This window comes from Pinus tabuliformis, chromosome 5_2 (assembly GCF_031772625.1).
Source record: "Pinus tabuliformis cultivar Carrire ecotype Pingquan chromosome 5_2, CPIR1, whole genome shotgun sequence".
NCBI lineage: Eukaryota > Viridiplantae > Streptophyta > Pinopsida > Pinales > Pinaceae > Pinus > Pinus tabuliformis.
The window spans coordinates 1,107,785,237-1,107,800,496 of NC_142306.1; the positions used below are offsets into that span (position 1 = coordinate 1,107,785,237).

Here is a 15,260-nt window from a genome sequence, read left to right on the forward strand (position 1 = left end):
ATGGTCTATTTTTGGCAGAATCCCATCATCAAACACTCAGAATATCAAGGATATCTTCATCAAGTAAACAACATGTGTTGTTGTCTGGAGAGTTCAAGAGATTTTCAGATTGTATTTGCTTTCTTCTCCATACTTGTGTAACTTTCTTTTCTGGCATGGTTCTAGCTTGTGTAGGAGCCCAAGTCAAGTTACAATCACGTGCCATATGACCAATGTTATGACACTTGAAGCATTCTATGTTGTTCATGAATAAGAATTCATGATTTCTCCCTGCAAAATTGCTTCTCAGAGATTATCGGGGACCATAATGTCTATCTTTGTGATATGCCCTACAATCTTTTGCCATGTGTCCAAAGTTTGTACAAGAATAGCGATAACCAAGAAATATACTTTTGTACCTGGGAGAAGGAGGTTTCCTTGATGTACTTCTGAAGTCTTTCTGCCTTGAGATCCTTTGATTATAATCATTGCTTCTTGCATCCTTGACATCATCCAAATTTCTTCTTGGAACGAGACTTCCTTCATTGTTGCCTTGACTCTTATCTTTGCCTTTGCTGGAACTGGGAGCATCAATATTTCTTTTTGGCTTTCTCACATCCTTGCTGTTTGAAGCATTATCATTCTTGCTTGAGGATTCTCCTTCATAGCCAAGACCTAATTTATCAAATGGGAATCTTTGATGGCTGGGCATGTCGTCCAAGGCTTGGGAGCTCTTCAAAAGTTTGTCCATCCCTTCTACCCTTTTCTTGAGGGAGACAATCTCTTCTTCCAATCTTTTGCTGTCATTATTCTTCTTAGCAAGTTGTTTCTCAATTTCTTCCTTGATACAAGTTGCTTCATTTGCTTCTATTTTAAGAGATATGATATCTGATTTCATTCTGAAGATTTCTTCATTTTCCTTAGCTAGGTTTCTCTCCATTTCTTCCATGATCCTTGTAGCCTTACATGTTTCGGCCTTGAGAAGGTTGAGGTTGGATTTTAGTTTGAATATTTCTTCATCCTTTGCTTTTAGTTGGCATATCATGGTGTTTCTCTCCTTTTCTACTTCATCAACCTGTGCTTCTATGATTACTAATGCTTCCATTGTCTTCTCAGTTCCTTGTGCTTGTTTCCTTGCTTCTTCTAGTTGTGATCTAAGGGAGGAGACTTCTTCCTTGTATTGACCAACCTGTGCTTCAAGTTTGTTCAAGGTGGCTTGACAAGTTATCTTCCCGTTTCTTTGCCTTATCCAATTGATTTGTCATGGATATGGCTTCTTCATGATGCTTTATTTGGTTTTGATGAAATCCCTCCTTAAGCCCGACAAGCTCTTCATCCCTTTCTTATACTTGAAGCTTGACAAGGTCAACTTCCTTCCTTGTTTGGTCTTGGTCACCAGCTAGCGCTTTCTTCTTAAGTTCCTCGTTTTCCTTTTTCAAACTGATTATCTCTTCCATGGAAGCCATAAGTTTAGTGAGGAGATCTTCTTCAAAATCTTTTTCATTTTCTTCATCTTCTAGGTCTTCTTTAGCCTTGATGTCATCATTCTTATTTTCAGCTTCCATGATAGGTTCTGGATTTCCTTCTTGCTTTCCATCATCTTCTTAACTAGTGTTCATAGTCAATGTACCTTTTGGGTGAAGGCCATGAAGTTTGTCCCATATACCCTTTGTTGATGAACACTTTTCTAAATTGTCCTTTATAGAATTTGGTAGCCCATTTAGGATTGCCTTCCTCACTTTTTCAATGTACTCCTTGGATTCTTCATCCATCATGTTATCGGTAATCACTGATTTCCAGACTTCAATGCCTTGAATCTTTAAGGAATTCCTCACTCTTGCTTCCCATATATCAAAGTTTCCATTGAACCATGGAGCCTTTACAAATTGATTGAGTTCAACTTCGATGGTTGAGGGAGACACATCTTTAGGAGGATTGGAGACTTTCTTCCTTGGCTTTGCCATTTGTGTTCTAATTGAACAACCTTCAAGTTGTAAGGCTTTGGGTGAAGGTATTGGCTCTGATACCAATTGTTGGAAATACTGAGGGGGGGGTGAATCAATATGCCTTTTCAATTGTTACTTATACCAGTTAAATCAATTATATTTTAAACACAAAATAAGCAATAGGAATTAAATAATTTTATTAATACAATCTTTATAATGAATCAAGTACAATATATAGGGCTCCAACTCTTGATGAAGACACCGATCTTCAATTCCCCAGGCTCCAACTTGTTGCCAAGCACCAACTTGGTCTTTTGTGAGGCTCCAACCTCTAGGGCTCCGACCCTATCTTGTCAAGGCACCAACCATGGTTTAGCAGCACCAACTCCAAGGACACCAATCCTTCCAATTCTGAGGCACCAACCCCAAGGGCTCCGACCCTATCTTGTCAAGGCACCCACCTTGTTTGTTCGAGGTTCCAACCTTCAGGGCACCAACTCTCTGGGCTCCAACCCACTGCTATATTTTGTCTAGATATGTTTGATAGTAATTCTCTGCTCCCAAAATATTCTTCACCGAATTCTGTCAATTTACAGCATCACTACTACATCTACGACAACCTGTCTTCATACGAAGGAGTCTTCACAACTCTTCATATTGCCCAAACAGAGCCTGCAGAGTTACCTCATGATGATTTCAAATAGGCATCATGATCTCCAATAATGTCTCCAAGATTTGTTGAAGTTTTTCAACAAGATATCTGCGCTAAGCCTCAATGTTTGCACAAAAACAATTCTTTGTTTCAAGCCTCTGTTCTTATTGTCACGGTAACAGCTTCAGGAGTGACTGTCGCAGTGTCTCATTTCCAAGGAACAAACTCACAAATACTTCAAGCCTGGTGTTGTCTATTGTTCCTTCAAACGATGACTGATGAAATCTTACTTTGTTGGTTCGAGGTTATATCTTCACAAAACTGTTCTTCAGGTTGAGTCCGTACTTCTTCTAATTCATCACAGGTCATCACAGGTCCAAGCCTTTAAAAGATTAACCCAATCAATAGAATTTCTCGACCTTTGGCTTCCTTCTTTCCTACTAGACCTTCGGCTTTCTTCCTTCCCGCTCGACCTTTGGCTTTCTTTGTTTCTTCAAGTTCACGAGTTGTGAACTGTTACTTCTTCTCTGTGTTAGATACACGAAATCAATTACCTGAAGTGAAACATTTCAACATGTATATATATGAATTTTGCCAATAACCAAAAGACACGTTCATCGGGAGGAGAGGCTGACTTATGAGTTTGCACATTAAAAGATTTTATCAGAGAGACCCTTTTTTTAATATTCATCCAAGGCTATACCCACATGGAGGTCCACATGCCACGTTATCACATTAATCGCAATCGCAACATTCGGAGGTCTACTCATAACATAGTCGATTCCCCTACTGCCGACGAAGCAGATGCGGTATACAATAAATTGTTTTTAATAGGCCCGCAGAGTCCACAACTCTATTGCAATCGGCAGTAATTCGGGTCCGCACCCTTATCGCAATCGGCAGTAAGTCGGGTCCGCACCTTTATCGCAATTGGCAATTTGACATTGCTTTGAAATGTGCATTTCAATGGATGCAATATCATATTGAGTCATATTACAGTGGTGTCATCGGGTCCATAGTAATATCGTAATCGGTGTTTTAACCTTACATCCCTTTAAGTCTTGTGATATGAAAGTTCTAATACGATGGATGCGATGTTTCTTTATGACGTGTTATAATGGAGCGATCGGGTCCGCACCTTATATCACAATTGGGGTTTTAATGTGACAACAACTTTAAAAAGGACTTGCGATTATGCGACGGATGCAATATTGTATAGGGTTGTTACCATAACCTGTTTCGGGTCTGCGGTACATATCAAAATCGCAAATTTTGGTGTGACATTCCTTTGTGATACATAACTTCCAATGCGGCAGTTCCGGTATGGTGGATGCGATATAACAATAGAGCATATTGTTATGGAACCATTGGGTCCTTAATACATATCACAGTTGGGGGATTCAACGTGACACAAAATAAGGCGATAAAGCCGCCGACATTGGTTTCTTTGATGCGCTGTGAACTTTTATTATATGTGTTGGGAATTTTAACAGGTTTCCATGGTTTGATACTCCCTCCACTTATTTCTTCAATATCACTGTTAACTCCTCTTAATCACTATTTTATGCTCCTGCGCTGTGTATTCCTCTTTGCTCCTTTCGATGAACTTCCTCTTCCTCTTTAGCTTCACGATGATTTCCAATGGCTTCCCTGATGGCTTTCCTCCTTGGCTTCCTGCTCTTGTTGTTTCACGGATCTGCTTTGCTTGGCTTCACATCATCATTAGTATCCAGAATATTGCCATATTGACATCGATGACAATCTAGATCAACATTTCTAACTCAGAGAATTCCTAGCCAGGGAGTTCGAATTCTCATTTGCTAAGCAGCAACAAGGGGCAGCAAATCTATTGACTCTAGCACGAAGTGCGTAGGCTAGCCCAGCAGTAGCGCAAAGGAGAGAGGAGGTCATTCGACTTTTTCAATTGGCAGAGATGGCAGCTAGTGGATTGCGAGATCAGGATTGATTGGATGGTGCATCCAACTATGTGATCTAGAAGGTGAGGATGTCATGCCTTCTGGATGAACATTTTCTCAAGATCTACATCGACAGTGTGGTAGTTGATCCCGCGTATCCAAATCCGCTCAAAAAGTACAAGCGAGAAATGGCGAAGGCCAAGCGGATGATCCTCGACGGAGTGAAGGATCATGTAGTATGTCACATCTCAGGCAAAGGGACTGCCAAGGAGATGTGGGATGCCTTGTCCACGCTATATCAGGGATCCTCCGAGCAGGGGAAGATGTACTTGGAGTAGAAGATGAGATCCACGCAGATGCACAAGGGGGAACGCATTAATCCGATCCTTGCAAAGCTTCATGAGACCCGTGATGAGTTAGCAGTTGTGGGGTCTGTTGTCGCACAGATTGACACGGCAACGCTCAGACCGGGGGCTGTCACTCTGATCCCCGATCTCTCCGTTTAAGCCTGTCTCCCGCAGCTAAGGGGGTAGACCCTATAGAAAAAGGATGACCAACTGTGAACAAGTTGGGCTGGGAGACACGAAGGGAAACCAGCACTAAATTGATTTTATTAAATTAATAGACCAGTGCCTTATGGATTCAATGTTTAAACGATTGATTATCAGATGCTGCAAAAATATAAACCATGTAGAGTAACCATTTATCATCAAATTAATTTTTATCAAATGCGAGAAAATGCTTGAATGATACTCTAGCAACTGAAATTTCGAAAGATAATGCTTGATACACAACCATGTAATTTTAAAAGCTAACCAGATATTACATTCATGATCATTCAAGCATGCCAAATCACATAAAAGATGATAAACAGTAATCCCACATCAAAATTTTAGCCTCAGCAGGAAAAAATAAAACGTGATAAGATCCCCGAGCCAAGACTGAATCTGGGAAAATATTTCCAAAATATTTTTTACGCTTTTCAAAATAAAACAAGACTATAAAGTCTAAAAAAAAAGGTTTTTTTGTTTTTTTATTTTTTATTAAGCTAAAACTAAATAAAATCTAAATCTATACTTAAAAGAAATTTTTTTTTTTTATATATATATAAAAAATCTAAAAAATGAAAACTATTGAAATGAATCTAACATTTTAAACAAAATGATAAAATTTAAACTATATCTAAAGAAAAACAAAACCTAAATCGAAACCTTAGGTTTTAATCCTAAAAAAAATAACGAGACCGTGCTATACTCAAAACTAATGAAACCTAACGTATATCATGACATTAGATTCAAAGCAATAAAACTAATCAAACGCTGCCACTAATATCTGAAGGAAGAAATCGTGACCCTGATTCAAGCGCGCAAACAAAAAATTTCGACCAGAACACAGTTGACGGTGGCGGACAAAGATTTGAATCGATTTGAAAGCTCACCTAAGCATTTCTGAAAGGGACAATTTTCGACTGAGATCGATTTGCTACCTGGCGAGGAACGGTTGACGTTGAACGATGCGTCTCCTACCTGATGCTTTCACACAGTATTAAAGCGTGCAGCCTCCAGCAACCAGATTGTGGTGATTGAATAAAACACGTGGGTATTTGTCAGATTTGAGGACACCGTTGCTATCCAAATCGAAATGCCTGCGGGTCGATCTTGAAAACGTAGTCACCAAGGTCGTTGCCCAGATGGACGACAAGCCATGCACTTATTATGCTCAGATTATCCGTATGATAAATTGCGGTTGCCTCACGTTGAATATCTTATCAACGACAATGCTCCCAGAAGAACGTGCTTCTTTGTGGCGGCAGACAGAAGAAAAATTGTAGGCTGGAAAAGGCACAATCTTTTGCAAGGTGCTTGGAGACTGAAGGACGTGATTATAGGCAGAGGGGATCAATAGAATCGTTTATGGATGGCTGAGCTGGAGAGGAAGAGGGTTTGAATGGCAGATTTTGCAGTGAATGGGATAGACGTGAGGCAGTTGGCAGCCTGGTAGAGAAGCTCAGTTGCGCTGGTTTGAGTTTGCTGAATGATGATCTGACAGTGAGAACTCAGGAGCTGATTATCAAATGAAACTGATGTGAAAATTTTTCCAGATCTGAAAAACCCCTGGACAGTGAAACAGTGACCCTGCAAAACTTTCAAAACTTGTACCTGCAACCTACAATAACAGAAAACCCAGAAATAAAATATGCTAGAGACAAAACCCTAAAGCCAACTAAATAATTACAGTATTTACAGATCTAAGGCTCTTTAGTAGCTAGATTTATCAATAATCACAGTAATATTATCAGAATTTAATTTAAATGTAAAACGCTTCAGAAAACCCTGCATGCATTCATAAAAAATATTTCGAATGATAAGCCCGGGATCAAGAACTGGCTGGGCTCTTTCAGAAAACACAACCCGGGAGTTGGCTGGTTTAGCCGAGAACTTCCCCTAACGCCCTGTAATCTAAAGAAAGATTTCCTGCACAGCTTAAGCCTTAAAATCAACCATCAACATAGAAGGAGAAAACAATAGTGAAACCCCGATCAAATGGAGATACCTGCCAATATATTTCAGAATCTAAACTATCATTCAAACCTCAAAGATCAGACAAGATCCCTGTGCCTAGATCAATCTTCATTAAGCTATCATTAATGGCTGAAAATAAAATTATGCAGAATAAATAAAACAATCTTACAGCATTTTCAGAAGAGTAACACCAGCAAGATTTTTAACCCCAAAGTCTTCTTTATTGCACAAAAAGAATGAACTACAAGAGAGCTTCTTCAGCACAAGACTCACAGATCTTCTGATCTCAAATGACCCCCTAGGACCCTATTTAAAGGAAAAAATCCCAACGGCTAGTTCGAGTGATCCATGTTGAAATGATCTCGACCGTCGATGAGAATCAAGATATCTTTTAATCTCATCCGTCGAATTAGTTAATTCATTAAAAAAATGAAAATTTGCATTTATTTACTCAAAAATATTATTATTTTATTATTTTTAGGGTTTTTGTTTTATTTTTATAAATTTTTTTTATTATTTTTTATTTTATTTTATTATTTGTTTAAAAAAAATTTCAATTTTTAATTTTTTTATTTTTTAATTAAATGGATCCTAGAACTTAGCCTTTGGAAAAATCACCTAGGACCTAGGACTTAGGACTTATGAGGGGATTAAAACATTTTCTAACCCTCAAGACACTTTAGATCATGACTTTTACAAATTTACATCTCAAGGGGGAAAACCCATTTGACATAGACCCTTATAAACCACCCAGTTCTGCGACACAACTATAATCTAGCAGATTAACACACTAGGATTCTCCTAAAATTCTAGTGACAAAATCCATCCCGGCTTTGGGGTTAGGCTGAAGGAAAACTCTGCCGATCATGGATCGGTGAGACGAAAAACCTTCCGGGACATAGATTATCACTTAGAAAATTAGGTCCACCTAGGCAACTTACAGACATGACTCATATCTGCTAAGATTATTTACAATTTATACATGCAGACTGGGTTTACAACATAAATTGATCAAGCTGTCGATGGCTGCAGAATGGCACGGACATGTCGATCAAGCGCTACCCCTTTTTGTAAAGAGAAGGGGGTGTACTGCTATGGGCAGTTGACCGGTAGTGGTCAACAGGGTCAACACCTCAGCCTACCGAGATGGTGAGGTTGGCGCTAAACTCAGTGTCAGAAGAGTGGTATGTATTTGTCCAGAGCTCCAGGGTAGGGAGAAATTGCCAGACTAGGAATGGATGTGGGCCGCTCTTCAGCAGGAAGAGATGAGGAGAGACATAGTCAAGTGCAAACTTGACAGTAGCAGCAGCAGCAGTGGGACGAAGGCCAAGGAGGAGGATGAGAATGCAGCTCTCGCATCTAAGGGATAGCAGGAGCAGCGGAAGAAGAAGAAATATATTTTGAAGATCAAGTGCTTTCAGTGTGGCGAACTTGGTCACTAAGCTACACAGTGTCCTCTCAAGAAGAAGGACAAGGATGAGAAGCATGATCTAAAGGTTGCATCCGCATAGATCGAGGAGGAGTTTGCCATGATCGCCTAGAGGTGGGGTGATATAACTATAGTTCGAAAGAACTGCAGTTGGGCGGGATCCTTGAGGAGTCCACCTCATGGATCAATACCTTGCTACGGGAGCCCAGATTAGAAGTAGCAGGATGGAATGGATCAATTGATGCAGAGGAGTGTCGGAGTGACAGTTGCAGTGGCTAGCAGCGCCAAAGACTGAGCAGCGCAGAGATAGAGTTGGCAGCAGTGTAGTTGGCACAGAGCAAAGGTCAGCAGCAGCACAGAGGCTTCAGAGGGTCAGTCCAAAGACTAGCAATAGTCAAAACTCCAGCAATAAGATGCATCATGCTGAACACCAGTTCAGTGATTTTGGATTCTTTTCGATAGCAGCAACAGTTGGAGAAGGTTGTAGTGCAGGTTCAGTTGGCAGTCGCAGTGCTAGCAGCAGCACAGATGCTGAAATTCAGAGGGAGTTGTAGTACAGATGTAGTATTGACAGTGGCAATGTCAGCAGCAGTATAGTTGCAGCAGCAACGCAGTAGTTGGTGGACAACATGTTAGACATCAGCAACGCAAAGGATGATGTTATGAAGTCAGGGTGATGCTTCAGTGGGAAGCATTGCTAGAGCACATTCCTCCCTAAGAGGGAGTGTTGATTCCTGGTAGCTTCGGATGTGCTCTAAGTATCAAATTTTGCAGGGAGGCTTGAGCACATGTATTCCAAAGAACCCAAAAAGCGATTTGGGAAATTCCACCCGGAGACAATTTTATTAAAATAATTAATTATTTTTAATAGGACCCTAAGTCTAAACTTAGGAAAATAAAATAATTAATGGGTATTAATCTAAATGTGGTTGTAAGTTCTCGAAGAAGACGAGGATCAAGCAGAAATGAACTTAAGCATTGATTAGCTTCTAATCTAGGCCGCTGAATGTCAACGAGAAGATTATTTAAGGAGGCTTGAGGGTCATTTGGAAAAAACACAGAGAGTTGATTAGTCAGATCAAATTGTTGAGCTAGAGAACAGCGCAGTGATTTCATAGTGATCACGCAGAGGGGCAGAGAGAGTTTTCGCGGGAGGATCTTCTCCAAAGCCAAGAATACTCAGCAGAGAGGCAGAGAAACACGCAGAGGAGGCAATGCAGTGCCCAGAGAGGGTGATACAGAACCAAGAAGGGCTCATGCAGAGCAGTGCAGAGCCTTCCACGCAGATGTCCGAAATTTGTTGGAGGGTTTGACATTCTGAGCTGGGAGGGCTGGAGCCAGCTCCTGAGAGCAAATCGATTCAGCAAAGATGTGATTCAGTGCCTTAGAGGTTGTGATGCAAGCCCACGCAGTGACTACATAGGGGCAGCGCAGAAGTAGTCGGGGACTCGTTGCTTCAGCTGCTGGATCAACTGGGACTTGCAGTGTAAAGTGAGCTAATCTCACTAATTTCTTCTACCGAGTGATATTCCCTATACTGGATTGCCATCAAGGCATCCAGAGGTTGTATTCGGAAATAACTTCTGCTTAATAATAAAAACCCTCAAATCCGCTACACCAGCTTACCCGCATTCGGTTTTTTTGGGGACATTTGTCCAAAAATCACTGTCATTTGTGTTGTATATTTCTATTGTTCAATTTCTTGTTTCGGCATATTATTTTAAATGGTGAAGGCTATAGTGTGTGTATTTCAATGTTTGCCGTAGAAAACTACAAATAACTTGTTCATGTAAATTAACAAGTAGGAGAAATATCATCAATTGTTGCAATAGGGATTCCAAGATTAAGGAATTTTCACAAATTGTATTATGGTGTTGTCTATTGTTAATCATTATTTATGATCATTTGAAGAAGAACAATAATAATAACTGAAGATTAACTAATGCTCTGAAAAAAAATTAAAAAGTGTTAATTGCTAAGAAACACTGATTCACCCCCCTCTCAGTATTTCCAACACTAGTTACATATTTCAACAAAGGGGTCTTAAAACCCTCAACGAAACAAATGAGATGATCCACAATGATGATCCAAAATGAATTCAACCCTGTTATATTTATAGATTTCCTAGAGTGGCCTCCTCTTCTTAATTGATTAAGTAAATTTTACTACAACCCCATATTTGAGTTTCCTTGCCCAACTACCCCAAAAGTTGCGCAGAATTGGATATTTTGGGGTTTTCCCCTTTATTGAGGATTGTAGCCTACCGGGATCGATAGGCTATTTCATCCTTCATTCATCCTCAATTCTTAGAGGACATTACATATGGGAGCCCAAACGTTTTGTTTTATTTTTATCATTAAGGGTGGCAGGGTGGTTCTCGGAAAGGAAGTTGTAGCTTCCTTCAGGAGGTTTTCACCTCCTTCCAGTCGTAGCTGGTGTTAATTTTTCATAGGGCTACATTGTTCTTTGCTTTGATAATTGCATTTCTTCATTAACACATTAAGTTCACCCCATAATATTATTACATTATTCAAATCTACATCAATATTCATTAGCATATGCAACTATGTAGAAAGAACAACATCATCATCATCAATGTAGCGGAACATAAAGGAACAATAGAAGAAAAGCGTGCACACATAGAGACACCAAGATTGGTCTGAGACTAGGGAAAAACCCTTGCAAATTCTTCTTCTTCTTAGATCGTCATCAAATGATTCAGCAATGGAGAGTACAATGAGCCATATCTTCATCAATGCAAAAAAATAACTAGAACATCCATAACATGACCTTAAACATACTTATATTCAAAGATCCTGATTCTGAGGATTGAATTGCATTGTTACTGACTGTAGTCAACTATTGGATACTGATGTCACTGTGTTGAACATTGTTGCATACTAATAGCTCATCGTTAGTCCCAGACACATGGAGAAGGAGTTGTGCGAGCGTCTTAGATCTAGACACTCTCAGGAGAACTGGATGAGTGTGTTTGGGATTGATATGGACACTCCTCGGTGAACTGTGTGAGGGCTTCCGAGGACCAAACTCACCCAGATTTGCCTCAAACCCTGGACGCTCCCTTGAGGCTTCTATGCGAGTGTCTATGGCAACTCAGACGCTCCCTTCAGGTTACTGTGCCAGCGTCTATAACAGCCCAAACGCTCCCTAGACCATTATGTGTGTGCATCCAGGGACCAAATTGATCTGCGGAAACCCTAACCTCTTGGATGCTTCCTTAGACACTCTGTGTCAACGGCCGAGGCTTCCCAGACACTCTCTAGAGTATACTGTGTGAAAAATTCTGAATCTACACATCAGAAATCCTACTGCAATCACTGGTTTATCATCTCCTACTTGTTCTTTACATTCAACAAGTTATTTAATTATTTAACATCGATGAAAACACTATTGCAGACTACACATACAGATCGTGAACTAAAATAAACTGAGACAATCACACAAGGGATACCGTTATTTTTGGACAACCGTCCCCGGGAAAACCCAATGCGGGAAAACCAGTGCAACATATAGAGGGTTTGTATTATTAAGCCGATTTTCGAATACAACTAGAGTGCCAAATCCGGCTCACCCAACAGAGAATAAACCTGGCGGAAGTACCTCTATCCAGAGACAGATATTTTGGAAAATCCAGCAACTGGATGATCAAACCCCACAGATGACAATGTCGTTACCAGTGCTGGGCAGCGATGGTTGCTCCAAGCTTTGTGCTAGAACTGCATCACCTCCTCTAGGAGTTGTGTCACCCTCCCAGTGAGCCTTCCTTGCTCAGAAGTTGATATGTTGAACTGTTGCTCTCTCTGCCCCACAAAAAACCCCAGTGCTGCCTCTAAGGGACTGCGTCAACCCCTCTAGCTTCTGTGTCACCCTCTCTGGAGCTGCGTTGTCTCTCTTGTTGCTACTCTGCCTCTCTACTATGTATTCTTGGCCTTGGACTGAAGTCCCTTTGCCGCACTGCCCCTCTCTCACTGCAACTGAGACCATTAGCTCTATTTTCTTAGCAAACCTCACCCCAAAATAATCGAACTCTTTGATCCCTTAGTGTGTCTCCAACTGACCCTCAAGCCTCCTCTTTTTGTTGATGAATCAACAGTCGACATTAAGTCTCTAATCAACAACTAAGATTAAAACAAACTTGATCCTCGTCACTTAGAAGTTTCTCATTCATATTCTTATTAATACACATTAATATTTTTATTTTCCTGAGTTTAGACTTAGGAACCCATTAAAGATATTAATTATTTTAATAACTCCTCATCCGGGTGGAATTTCTCCAAACAATTTATGGGTTCTGGAGATCTCATGTGTTCTAACCCCTCCACAAATTTTCGAAGCTAGAGCACATCCGATGCTACCCAAAATCAACATACTGTGCCAGTGTCCAGGGACAAAAAACCTTAGTTACGAGCCAGCATCCGAGATCCAGAAACCCTAGACACGTGCGAGCTTCGACCCTGTAGTTTCGGACCCTTTGCACAAGCTTTCGTCCATCAGACCTGTGCAAACCAAGACAATAAGAGAAGAGAAGATGGCATGAACAATGTGTCCAAACGAGCTTGAGGTCTCTTCTATTATAGGCTTTCATGAGCGTCCACTTCATGTTGAGGCCGACCTGGCCAATTGTACATATGCTTAGGGCCGACCTAATCCAATATACATGAGTAAATAAATAAATTCAAAAACCAACTTCCGCTTATCCAAATATGGTGATCTTTAGGTCGATTTTGGTCCTCTCGAAAAGAGGAATTTATTGCTATTATTATCTTCATCAAATGAGCTGTCCAAAGTGGAATTTGACCGCAGTTGCATAATTTTAACACTCCCTCTCAACTAGGGAAAACCCCACTTGCCAATATTTGTCCATCAATCAAAATGCCATTATGGTATCTTCAAGTGTCATCACGTATCATCACTGATCATCTCTGTCATGTAGTCATCATGCCGTGATCATCTCAAATATCTCATCATCACAAATCATCAATTTACATCTCGAACTATCCCTTGCTTATTCTTGCTTATCTCTTGATTGTTTCTACTCGTATGTTGAACATTCTCGAATCTAGAAGAAGAAGAATTTGTTACCGGAAGGGAGCTTAAGCTAGCCCCCTCTATCCATCAAGCTATTATCCGGAATCTCTGCCAGCAAGCTACTATCCGGAATATCATCATCAATCATCATCAGAGAGCATATCATGAGGGAGCACATCTCAACCTGAAACCACATCAGAGAGCACATCTCGACTCAGAATCTCATGTGGGAGCTATACATCTACAACCCCATATCGAGCAATAGGATATCCAAACACACAGGGGAGCACATCTCGACCCTGGGATCACATTAGGGAGCTCAATCTCAACCTAGAACCGCATAGGGTTATCTCAACCCATCCTATTGCCTACTGATCTTCCCATCGATGACCCTGAATAATCATGTGGTAGAACACTTGCATCATAATCGACTTGGGTTGTATACCCCAAATACACTCTCAATCCGTTGGCCAAACGAGGAGCGATATTCCCGACAAGCCCTGCTTGTGGGTATGATGCTAACTGGGGTATACTCTTCAAAGACCAGACAAGGGAGCAGCATTCTCCAACCCTATGAAGATAGGGGAGTAGCATCTCGAACCCTATGGATAACAAATAGGGGTGATACTCTATTGTCTAGAGTTCCCTCAACCCCAGGAGCCCTCTATCTCAATTCCTCACCCTGGGAGCTCAGACAGAGAGGAAGAGTTGGCTCAATGTCCTCGATCAGCGTTGCTCTCATCATACTCAATCTAGTATCTGCTTGCCTCAATAGCAGTTGTTTCCTATTCATACAGGACGTCAAATCAAACATCATGTTAGATCATAAATAATCATATAAATCACAAAAGAATACCATAATCATCCTCCCTCTCAAGGAGGTGTCAATCACAAGCCTAAGCTTGTCTCGAACAACTGCACTGTCACAATATATGGAAGTATCTCAGTCCCAACTATATATATGGGGTTCTTTGTCATCACTATGCATCCATTTCATATTCATAACCTGATCAGATGGATCTCTAAGGAGCTTCTACACCCTACCTCACAGCTAGCCATGCTAGCAACTTCATACTCAATCTCGATCGAGTGTAACGCTATGGACCTTTCATCAATAATATCATGGCATATCTCATATTAAGGCAGCACTCATATGTGCTCATCAACAATAATCTCTATTAGCAACAATACATCCATGTAGTCACATATCATGGGAGAAATATCTTAGCTTCAAAAATAGAACATCTCATGCAAACATTTCAAAGGATGTTCGGTGGAAACTCTATGTGAATGAAGTAGCTCAATCATGAATTTATTCAGGTTCTATGCATATCAAGTATATGGACGAATGCTCAAAAATGGAACATCAATGCTTCAATCAATTGTCGGTTGACAAGTCAAGTTTAACATCCTGTAATTCAATCGGAGTATCCAAGGATTTGCATTTCCATTATTCAAAAACATTTTTCCACAACCTTGCAATATAGAATTTCTTTCCCAAATTTCAGAAATCGATTCATCATGCCATGATACATTATTTCGAGCTTCAGAAGCCATCTTCCTCTTACTTAGTTCATCAAAGGCTCATCACCTATCAAGAGTGGACCATCAATATGTAAAACCAAAACCATAATCAAAATCAAAGCCATACTTTGGAACTCATCATCCTGACTTCATCAAATAATTGTCTAATATAGACATATCAAGATCGGGGAGCTTGCTTCATGCAATGCTCTCTGTAAGCATAATGCCTTACTAAGCCAACAT

At 40.4% G+C, this 15,260-nt stretch overlaps 1 protein-coding gene across 2 annotated transcripts in view; it reads right to left on the reverse strand.

Moving 5' to 3' along the window:
• LOC149163099 (cinnamoyl-CoA reductase 1-like) overlaps positions 1–15,260 on the reverse strand; it is a 128,402-nt gene that overhangs the window by 6,635 nt on the left and 106,507 nt on the right. The gene's annotated exons all lie outside the window — the stretch shown is intronic.